We start from the raw sequence: 10,810 nt of genomic DNA, 5'->3' as shown, positions 1-10,810 counted from the left end.
CAAGCCAAAGCCAGAAGCTCAGAGCTTAATCTGAGTCTCCCACATGGTTGGTAGGAACACAAGTACTTGAGCCATCACCTGCTGCTTCCCAGGTCTGCAGCAGCAGGAGGCTGACCGGAAGCTGAGGAACCAGGACTCACATCCTGTCCTTGGATATGGGATGCAGGCTTAAAAAGTGGCATCTTAGCCAGTGTACTAGATCCCTACCCCCAACATTTCTCTTTTGATTTTTGAAAACAGCCATTCTGAAACATAAGAAGTGATATCTCCTTGTGGCCGTGATTTGTATTTTTCCGATGACGGGTGATACTGAACACTGTTGCATATATCCACTGGCCACACTGGTTTTGGAAAAGGTCTGTTCAGGTACTCTGCCCATTTAAACGTCAGGTTACCTGCATCTTTTTTTTTTTGTTTTTTTTTTTTGGTTTTTTTTTTGGTATTGAGGTATAGAGCTGTATGAGTATGTTCTACAGTTATATACAAGGTTCTTTTGAAAGTTATTGGAAAATGTGTGCTACAAAACACTGTATTTCAAACACTTTTTGTCCAAAGTAAGCTTATATTTTCATTCATATCTTCATTTTTGAAACTCTCTCACAGTTTGGACAGTAATCGGCTATCATACATTTAGTTTGCAGATTTTTCTCCCATTCCATAAATTATCTTTTCATTTTGTTGATATTTCCTTGGTTGTGTAGAAACTATTTTCATGTAGTCCCATCTAATTTTGATGAGCATTTTTATCATGAAAGGATGCTAAATTCTGCCAAGTATCTTTTCTATATCTATTGAGTTGATCCTATGCATTTTTATTGTTTTTCTTCCTTTTTAAAGATATATTTATTGGGCCCGGCAGCGTGGCCTAGCGGCTAAAGTCCTCGCCTTGAAAGCCCCGGGATCCCATATGGGCGCCGGTTCTAATCCCGGCAGCTCCACTTCCTATCCAGCTCCCTGCTTGTGGCCTGGGAAAGCAGGAGAGGACAACCCAAAGATTTGGGACCCTGCACCCACGGTGGGAGACCTGGAAGAGGTTCCTGGTCCCGGCATCAGATTGGCGCGTACCGGCCCGTTGCGGCTCACTTGGGGAGTGAAACATCGGATAGAAGATCTTCCTCTCTGTCTCTCCTCCTCTCTGTATATCCGGCTTTCCAATAATAATAAAATCTTTAAAAAAAAAAAAGATATATTTATTTTTATTTGAAAAGCATATTTTATAGAGAGAGAAGTCTTCCATTTACTAGTTGACTTCCCAAATAGCTGCAACAGCCAGAGCTGAACCATCTGGAGCTAGGAGTCAGGAGTTTCCTCTAGGTCTCCCATGTGGGTGCCAGTGCCCAAGAACTTGAGCCATTGTTTCCCCAGGCCAAAGGGGGATGCTGGGTTGGAAGTGAAGCAGCCAGGACATTATCCTACATTCGGTTAACACAGTGCAACACATGAATTGATTTGCATAAGTTGAACCAACTTAGAATCCAGTCACATCTTTACTTGATTGTGGGGAATGAGCCTTTGGCCATGATCTTGAATTTGGTTTGTTAGTATTTTGTTGAGGATGTCTGTATCTGTTCATGAGATATGGGGGGCTTATGGTGTTCTTACAGTTTCCTGGTTTGGTTGTCAGATCATTATAATGCTGGCATCACAAAATGAGCTTAGAACACTCCGAATTTTTTTTTCAGGAAGAGTTTAAAACAAATTGGTACTAATTCTTTAAATGAATGAATTTTTTAAATTCAACCACAAAATCATGTCTTCCAAGACTGTTCCTTATAAGGAGACTTCTGTTCTCATCTCATTCAATGATTCAATCTCATTACTTATAGATCTGCTTAGATTCTGTCTCAGTCTTGTTAAGTTAAATGTTCCTAAGAATTTATTCATTTCTCCATGGTTATCCAATTTGTTGATATATAGTTGTTCATTGTAGCCTTTTATGTTCCTTCATAATTAAGTAGTAACTGCTATTATAGCTCATTCATTTCTGATTTTATGAGTCTTCCTCCTTTTTTTCTTAGTCTAGCCAAAGATTTGCCAATTTTGTTTAATTTTTCAAAAAACTCAACTCTTTCAAACTATCTTTTGTACTATTTTCCTTCTCGTTTCTATTTCATTTATTTCTGCTATGGTCTTTGCTATTTCCTTCCTTGTGCTAACCCTGTATGTGGGCTTAGCTTGTTCTCCTTTTTCTACTTCCTTGTAGTGTAAAATTAGCTTATATATTGAGATCTTTCCCATCTCTTACTGAAGGTACACAACTGCTACAAACTTCTTTCTTAGAATTGGTTTTGCTGCACCCTATATGCTTAGGTTTGCTATGGTCCCATTTTGGATTGTCTCAAGATATATATATTTTTTTTTTTAAGGCAAAAAATTTTTTGTTGGTTTTGCTCATTCAAAACACAGAGAGGAAGAGAGATAGAGAGATTTGTCATATGCTGGTTCACTCCCCAAATGTGCACCACGCCTGGAATGAAGTCAGGCTAAAGGCAAGAGCTCAATCGGAGTCTCACACATGGCTCTTAGAGACACAAATACTTGAGCCATTGGCTGCTGCCTCTCACAGGATGCATTATAAGGGAGTTGGAATTGATCATAGAATCTGGGATTCCAATTCAGATATCCTGACGTGAGATGCAGGCACCCACAGAGTGTGTTGACTATTGTGGCACATGTCTATTCCATTAGGATTCTTTTTCATTACCTTTATATGAAAAATCCCAGAGAATATTCTTTGTGTGCTTAAGAAAATATATACTGGGGCCAGTGTTGTGGCACAGTGAACTAACTATTGCCTGCAACACTGGCAGCCCACATCACTGAGCCAGCTTGATCTCAGCTGCTCTGTTTCTATCCAGCTCCCTGTCAATGAGCTTGATAATGCAGTAGAGGATGATCCAATGTCTTGTGTCCCTGTTATCCATAACAGAGACCCAGATGGAGCTCCCAGCTGGGCTCCTGTCTTTGGCCTGGATGAACCCAGGCCACTGAAGTCATTTGGGGAGTGAACCAGCAGATGAAAAATCTTTTTTTCTTTCCTATCCCTCTGCTTTTTCAAATAAATAAAATAAATCCTTTAAAATTGAAAAAGAAAACCAGAATCTATATTCTGCTGCTGTCAGACAGAAGGTTCTGCATGTGATTGTTAGGTTCACTGCTCTAGAATGTTCAAACCACTGCTTCCTCATTGATTTTCTTTTTATTTATTGATAATGGAGTATTAAACTCCCCTAATATCATTGTATTTCTGTTTATTTCTCCTTTAGCTTCTGTTAATATTTTCTTTATACTCTTTGTTTAGGTGATCTAAAATTGAGTTTTGGACTGAAATAACATTCTCAAAAACCTCGTGGTTTTCCTGTGGGGCTCATAGGAGCCCATGTCAATAGATTTTAGCTAAGTAAACCTACCTCTAACTCTGACCTCTGCAGAGATGCCTAAGTGTATCCATCTGTATGCCACTATGTCTGCAGCAGAAGGCTGTCCAGACCCTAGAGCATACTTCCCAACAGCAGGTTTCCTGATTGTGCATCCTTGGCAGTCATAATAGACTGAGAAAACCTTACAGTTTAACAGTTCCTTCCTCAGTTTATCTTTTCACTTGCATTTTGCTAGAAATGGCAAAGACAAGGCTCCACTCTCAACACCTTGCTTAGAAATGATTCAGTTGAATGTCCACCTTCACCACTCAGCAGTTTTGCATTTTACACAACAAAGAACACACAAGTCAGCCATGTGTTCTGCCAGTGTACATACATGATACTGGTAAACACTGGCTTTTAGTCAGTGCCTAAGGGCATATACCCATCACGTTCCTGCTGGCAGCACTCTGGGTATGGCAGTACAGAAACCACAGCAACTCCACCACATCCCTCACTTTCTTCTGCATCTCCACCTCTAGACTATTTGTTTCATCACGCACCTCAAAATTCTTTCAGCCTCTGCTCATTAACCAGTCCTATAACCCCTCTCAAAGTTTTAGGTGTTTGGAACATTTTGCTTTTAGGTATCAAAATATGTCTGTATATACCAGGGCTACCTTAGCAAAGTTTCGCACAAGCATCAACAGCTTATAACAGAAATGTATCATCTCAGAATACAGAAATGTATTCCCACAAGTCTGAACTGGAGGTTGTGCTCTGCCTGAAGACTATTTGAGAGAATCCTTCCTTATTTCTTCCAGCTGTGGCAACTCCGTGGGCTCCTCAGCTGTGACTCTGTCACTCTGATTTCTGCCTGTCTTCTCCTCTTCTGTCACTTAGCAGAACTCTCGTGGCCCCACCCCACTGGCCAGGATGAGTTTCAGTGCATACTCTGCGAGTCTGAAGACAGAGAGTGAGTGTGGATTCTCTGTATATTCTTCATATGTCTTTCTGCCTCAGCAACCCTGAGAGTCATGTGGATGGGACGGAAATGGTACAAATCACTGAGTTGTGGCTACAGATCATTTTCATGTGCAACTAGAGATGAGAAGAACCACTTCCAAGCTATAAAAATATGTCACTTGAAATTTTTTTTCTTCCCTCTGTCTTTCCTGGAAATGAACAGAGGGCATATGAGCAATCTCAGCGAATCTGCCTCACCCCTGAACAGACTTGGACCATCCGCTCTTCCTGGATCCCTGCCCATAATCTACAGCTGATTAAGTAGTTGTCTCACTGTTCCCAGGGGTTGTTGGAAGCAGAAGGCCCATTGGGGAAACCAAGCAGGAAGGGGGGTGAGTGGATCAGATTGCAGGGACAGCAGGACATTATGCTGTGGCCACAAACTCATTCCCCTGGTGTTTTCCATCCTTCCTCCTGTGACATGAACAGAATCAAATTCTAGAACATCAGAGTTGGGTGGGTTCTAACTCAAGGCTTTGTCCATGAAGCTGTGTTAGAAGGGACAGTGGTAATGTGGAGTTCTACACGGTGATTAGGGGTGAGGGGCATCAAGGTCACAGGCACTGCCCATTCCTCTTGCTATCCCCCACCATCTACCTGACTGCTGAAGACCTTTAGATGACAAGCCCACCACGGAGAATGATCTTACGGACCCTAGATACCAGCCAGGAAGGGATCAAAGTCAGAAGTAACTTCCAGACTTTAGCCAATGTGTGCAGTACGATCCCAGAAGCAGGAAACAGGCTGGCCTTAGATACTGTACTGAATGATCATAGGAGGGAAGCATTTGACATGATCCGATACCATGTTCTTCTTAAAGCCACCCTCTTAAGAACAGGCTGTAATCCTGCTAGTTCTTCCCCCTTCTCCATAATGGCTCCCTCTCCCCTACCTTTTCTTCTTCTCCTCCTTGCACCTACCTAACTCTTTTCATAAAGGTCCCTGAGACTTCACTGAGGAGCTGGAGGACTTTGGAGGACAGCTGGATGCATGATCCAGTCCCACCCTCTCATTTGACAGGACTGAAAACTAAGGTATGAAACGAGTGAGTAATCTGCACTGAGTCATGGGCTTCTTAGTAGCAATATCAGGAATAGAACCCCAGCCCCCAGACCTCTCAGGGCATTCATTGCTTGATTTATTTTACTGCTGTCTTGGACACGGGAGAAAGGTGCTGCTAATCCACAAGATGCTCCTTCTTTTCAGTTTTCTAAATGCTTGCATCTCAAAATGTAGCCCGAAGTCAGCAGCCCACACAACACCTGGAAGCTCACTGCAACTGCCTCAGCCAGATCTACTGCCTTTTTACAAGACCTAAATCTTAATATTGGGGACACATGTTTCTAAATCACCATTTAGATCTTCAATAGTGCATTCAAACAAGTATTTCATATGTACTATGTAAAGAAAAGTAATAGGTCCTGAGAAAGTTAGATGACCCGGAAAAATACAGAATTTATTTTAGTGGGGCTGGTAGGGTGCCTCAACATGCTAATCTTCCGCCTGTAGCACTGGTATTCTATATGGGCACTGGTTTTAGACCTGGATGCCCCACTTCTGATACAGCTCCCTACTAATGACTTGAGAAAGCAGCAGAGGATGGCCCAAGTCCTAGGGCACCTGCATCCATGTGGGAGACCCAAAAGAAGCTCCTGGCTTTAGAACAGCCTAGTGGCCATTCTGGAAGTGAACAGAAGTAGATGAAAGAGTACTTTCTGTCTTTCTCTTTCTCCATAACATTCACTTTCAAATAAAACAAATGAATCCTTTTTAAATTAATGTAAAATGCACAAATGTACCAAATTAAGTTATTTAGTTTGATACCATTGATACATGTGAATAAGGTGCCTTAGTTCACATATCAAAATAACTTTAAATTAAAACATGATAAGTATTAAAATCTAAAAATGCCTCATACTGTGTCAATCCCAAGTACATGAGTTCATTTCCAATGTTACTAAGCCACCCTGCTCCCCTTTGCTGCCCAGAACCTTTGCTTTAATCAAAATTGCGATGGGAGACTGACACTGTGTCAGTGTCAAGGCCCTGAGCACTGATTTCACTCTTGTTCTTGTAAAACTCCTGGCATAGAACGACTTCAATCTTCTAGTCATTGTCACACCCCTCCCTATTTCCTTGATCTTCTTGATACTGTTTTTAAAAATCGCTTCTGGAGTGTTTTTGAGCAATCCCAAAGCACATTGGATGTCTGCCAATTTTCTATCTCCTTTTTTTCATCAGCACTGAGTTTCACATCAAGAGTTTTGGCCTTTCTTTGTCTCTTGGCAACAGAGCTCTCAGAGGAAGAGTGAGAGGCAGGATTAGCACAAGGATGGTGGGAGAACAAAGGCAGAGAGTGTAGACTCACCCAGAGGGACACGCCAATGTGAGACCCACAGGGGTCTTTGTGCTACGGAGGGAGTGTTTATCAAGCCCCAAGCGTCACAGCTCTTCTCTCCTGGGAGCCAGTGCTATTGCTGTGTGCTCTAACAACAAGGGCTTCTGTCTATCTATGGTAAACGAGTTCAAGGCTGAACCCATAGGAACGCAAGTTTGGGAGGTAAGTATGAGAATGTCCAGGGGGTGCATTGAGGTAGAGAAATACATGTACAAAACAGCAGGTTCAATGCAACCCAGGATGTGATAGACTCACCAAATAAGGAACAAACTGAAACATGCAAGAGATGCACAGGAGAGGCTGGGACTAGGCACAGGAGAAAGGTCTTAGTGTTCTCTCTGCAGACTATTTTTGTTGTTGTTATTGTTTTGTTTATCTATTCTCATGGTGAACAAAAGATGACCACTCTGTGGGTTCCAAGTTTATATCTTACAGATGGGAAGGAAAAGAACAGCTGTCTGATTGTCACAACTCAAACTTCCCAAAGAGCAAATGTTTGATCCACTTTGGCTCAAGGGTGTATCCCTATACCCATCAGCCATGGCCAGGTCTCCTGGCAGCGCATGTTAGGAGTCCATGGCATGGACCACCTGGAGGTGAGACAGGATAGAAACAGAGATCACTAAACTCAAGCCCCTCCCAACTTGACCCTTATCCACCTCCTGCTCCAAACCAACCAGGAATAAGCAGAGTCCAGACCCTTACCACAAGACTCCACCTACTGGCTTGCTAGGGACTCCCCCAGCCCATACACTTGCCCAAAAAGAGTCTATTGCCATTTTGAACATGTCCTATGCAATAAAACCAACAGTGCCTATGTAGAAAATGGAGCTAAGCACATGCCTAAGTGATATGTGCTAAGGGGACCAAAACAGAATTCCAGGTCATGTGCACATCAGAGTGCTATGTGGGGCATTTACACTTGGGGGTAATACACCACGGCTCCTACTGTGTAAAAATCACCTGTCAGCTGCTGTCAGGAAGTCCAGTGCTTCCTGACTTTCCACCTTCCTTCTGCTGGCCTAACCTGGATAAACCTTGTCTGGGCTGTACATTCGTCTCTTATCAGTTCCTAATTGCAAGTGAGGCCGAGAAATAGGATCAACTCTTCAAACAGGAACTGTGTTGGCTTATGAGCTGGCCGGGAGCACTGAAAGATGTTCACTTGTGAGGGAGAGGTACAAAGATGCAATGAGGAACACAGACGGGTCAACCAGCAGCAGTGCCAAGTCCAGGAATGCCAGCCTGAGCCAGCCACTGCATCTGTAACTCATAGCGAGTGCTGTCCTCAGGCACGAGGCAACTTTTCATAGGCATTCAAGGAGAACAGTCACCCAGGGTCAAAATATTGAAGTCCTGTCAATCAAGCTCTCTAGTTGGTTTCATGTTCTGCATTGGGCCATTTCCTCTCATTTTAGTGCCTTGCCCCGGAAACTCACTCATGTGGTCCTCTCTCATGGGGGATGCTGCTCTTACAGGGCAGGCACCTGTCTGCTGGCACAGATGCAGCCATCCAGGGCAGGTGCAAGGAGCCATCTCACCTCAGTCAGTTTCCTATTTCCCTATTAGTGTCCCTATTAGTGTCCCTTCCTGGTGTGGGTTTTTTTTTTTTTTTTCTGAAGGATGAACAAGCATGAGGTAATTCAGAAGTAAGAACTGAACATTGAGATGCAAGCTTCAGTGTGGCTCTAGACTACTGAGGATGGGAGTGAATGTAGGATTTGTTCTGTGCCAAGTCTGAGGTTTTGGTAAGACATTCTACAATGAAACTGATTTATGGATATCATATGCTGACAGATAATAAATCAGTGATTCTTAACTACACTCTGCTTCAACAGCTCTGGCTGTTGGCAAGACTATGGCAGCTACAATACGATGCTTTCGCTGGCACTCACCAGGAAAACTATAGTCATTCAAGAACATATTTCATATGGCTCTTTGAGTTTTTTCTTTTAATAAGAACAGCTCTTTTGACACATAACAAAAAGGCATGGTATGGTAGTTCCTGTGATATAACAGTTCAAAAATTAACCACTTTATCTCTTCCTTTCCTTCTCCCAGCCCCTGCGATTTTGACCAGTCAGCTGATTCCCCACAGGACCCTAAAACGATGCAGTAATCAGTGCAGAGGGCAACACAGGACAGCCCCTGAGAATTTCTTGTCACCACTGGGGGAAGCATTTCCTAGCAACCTCCAGCCGACTTCCCCTGACCTCCCTGGCAAGAAGTGTGTCTTATGCCCATGACTGAACCAACCACTGGCAAGAGAAACCAGAGCTCCCCGTTAGGTTCAGATTGACTGGAATTCACCCCTGAGCTTTGAGGGAGTGGGTCTCTGTGAAAGTGCCTATCTGGTGCTCAAACGCTGGAGTTGTGTGAGCCAGGATGACAGGTGGTCACTGTGGTACCTGCTGCAGTTTCCTCTTGCCAGGGAGCATTCCTGGCATTGACATCAAGATAGAGCCAGGAGATACAAAGCTCTTTCCTTCAGCCAGCTCTGCTGATGTGAGGAGCAGGATAAACATGACGATGACCACAGCAAGAAAAATCCATTCTCAAGCACTCACCACTCAGCTCATAGAAGCCAAGCCCTTGGCTAATGCTTGACACAGGACAGAGGATGCTGTGGTTAAGTCAGCAAGGCACAACAATTACGGACGTGCTTAGTCCGTAAGCACCATTGGTGCTTAGTCCAATGGTTCCCCACTCTGAGAGTGGGGTGCTTCCTTAAATTTCATACCCTAAGCTCTAGCTTGCCATACCCAAGTCTCACCCTACTCTGAATTGTAGCAGTGATTCTTGTGCCGAAAATGTGGGGAACTGAGCACTCTCAGCTAGGTCCTTCTCAGGGACTTGTCCTCAACTGAACAGTGGTGCCCTGCTCAAAGCCTCATGTTATGCCTGGAGACTTTGTCCAATGTATGTTAAATGCAGGACTATAAAATCCTACTGCTTTTTCATCAATGCAGGTGAACTCTGAGGGGTTGCCTCATTTCAAGAGCAGTCTGTGGTATTGGCTAAGGGCTCTCTTGTTGCCACACTACAGTTCCTCTTCTCCCGCATGGGTGTAACCCTCCAGAAAGCCAATCACCATCTCTGAGACTGTTTCTTAGGGAGTGTGTTGTGCAGTGGGTGGTGCAGGGATGATAAGGCACAGTCAGGGGTGAGATGAAGCACAGACAGACCTTGCATGCGCTGCCAGCACCATTTTTGAAACATGCACTGAAATAGACTACAGTGAGAAACGAAGGAGGGAAATACACTTCCAAGTGCAGTATATACAGCAACAAAGAGAAGAGTGGATAAAAAGCATCAGAACTGTGGAGCTGATGGCTCTTGTGGCATTGAGAAACATGCAGAAGGGCCATGACTCCTCACTCTTTGAAGCTACATGCATGGTTTGAACATAACATAGGATCTGTTTGTACATGTAATGAAGCACTACATAGTATCCCATAAATACATACAAATTTCATGTGACAATCAAAATCAAAAGCTAAATGTGAATACACAAAATCCTCCTTGGAAGCACAAAGAAATTCTCTCGTGTCTTGGAGGGAACTACCAGGCTGAAAAGGAGAAGAGTCAGATCTATAACTTCATTGCAAGGATACCTGAGAGTACCAAAGGAGCTGGGAGTCTCAGTCCAGAAGCCATTTGGCATCAGAATGTGGTGTCCGATTAGGAAGCAGGGAGACTCTAAGACTAACCAAATGCATTTTAAAAAATCTCTAATATCCAGATTTACCTGAATGCTCTGGTCCTGAATAACTGCTTATTTCTTTCCATTAAGGGCTGACTTTCACTCACCCCTTACCTGGAGATAGGCGAGTCTTCTTGTTGCAAGACAACACTGATCACCCTGTGGTCTCAATAATTCGAACCTCCTGATGGCCCCACCCTGTGCAGGCCCCTTCTATTTTGATTAGGATTGACATCTGTATCCAACAGGATGCTGGAGAAATGACAGCGTGGCTCTGGAAGGTGTTGCACAAAGGACATTGTGTCTTCCTTTTCATTCTTTTTT

General features: G+C 43.5%; 1 long non-coding RNA gene across 1 annotated transcript; it reads left to right on the top strand.

Moving 5' to 3' along the window:
* The first annotated feature begins 4,806 nt into the window (after nt 1-4,806).
* LOC131482785 (uncharacterized) lies at nt 4,807-9,447 on the top strand. Its single transcript, XR_009247277.1, has 3 exons — nt 4,807-4,893; nt 5,324-5,419; nt 8,845-9,447. It is a non-coding gene; the product is annotated as an uncharacterized LOC131482785 (long non-coding RNA).
* The last annotated feature ends 1,363 nt before the right edge of the window (nt 9,448-10,810 follow it).

Source organism: Ochotona princeps, chromosome 20 (assembly GCF_030435755.1).
Source record: "Ochotona princeps isolate mOchPri1 chromosome 20, mOchPri1.hap1, whole genome shotgun sequence".
Classification (NCBI taxonomy): domain Eukaryota; kingdom Metazoa; phylum Chordata; class Mammalia; order Lagomorpha; family Ochotonidae; genus Ochotona; species Ochotona princeps.
The sequence above is the reverse complement of the archived record's forward strand: the minus strand, read 5'-3'. Positions and strand labels throughout refer to the sequence as shown.